This window comes from Glycine max, chromosome 19 (assembly GCF_000004515.6).
Source record: "Glycine max cultivar Williams 82 chromosome 19, Glycine_max_v4.0, whole genome shotgun sequence".
NCBI lineage: Eukaryota > Viridiplantae > Streptophyta > Magnoliopsida > Fabales > Fabaceae > Glycine > Glycine max.
Window position 1 is genome coordinate 23,797,611 of NC_038255.2, and position 756 is coordinate 23,798,366.

Here is a 756-nt window from a genome sequence, read left to right on the forward strand (position 1 = left end):
TCAAAAGTTATGGCAGTTTAAACTTTCCATGTGCTTCCATGTTTAATTTCGAGCATCTCGATATATTATGCACCTGAATTGGACATCTGAGAAAAAGGTTATGCCATATGAGTTAGTCGAGAGTGTTCGTTGTTTAATTTCGAGCAACTCGATATATCATTGGCCTGAATTGGACATCTGAGTCAAAAGTTATGGCCGTTTGAATTTGCCTTGCACTCTGATGTTTAATTTCTAGCATCTTGATATACTCTGCGCCTGAATCGGGCATCCAAGTGAAAAGTTACCATCATTTAAATTTCTTGAGACTTTCCGTTGTTTAATTTTCGAGCGACTCGATATATTATTGACCTGAATTGGACATCCGAGTCAAAAGTTTTGACCGTTTGAATTTGTCTTGCACTTTGATGTTTAATATCGAGCATGTTGATATACTATGCACCTGAATCAAACATCAGAGTGAAAAGCTATGACCATATGAGTTTGGCGAAAGCTTCTGTTGTTCAATTTCGAGCGTCTCAAAATATTATTGGCCAGAATCAGACATCCGAATCAAAAGTTATGGCTGTTTGACTATGCCTTGTGCTTCCAAGTTTATTTTTGAACATCTCGATATATTATGCGCCTGAATCGGGCATCTGAGTGAAAAGTTATGCCATATGAGATAGCTGAGAGCTTCCGTTGTTCATTTTCGAGCGACTCGATATATTATTGGCCTGAATCGGACATCCGACTCAAAAGTTATGGCCGTTTGAATCT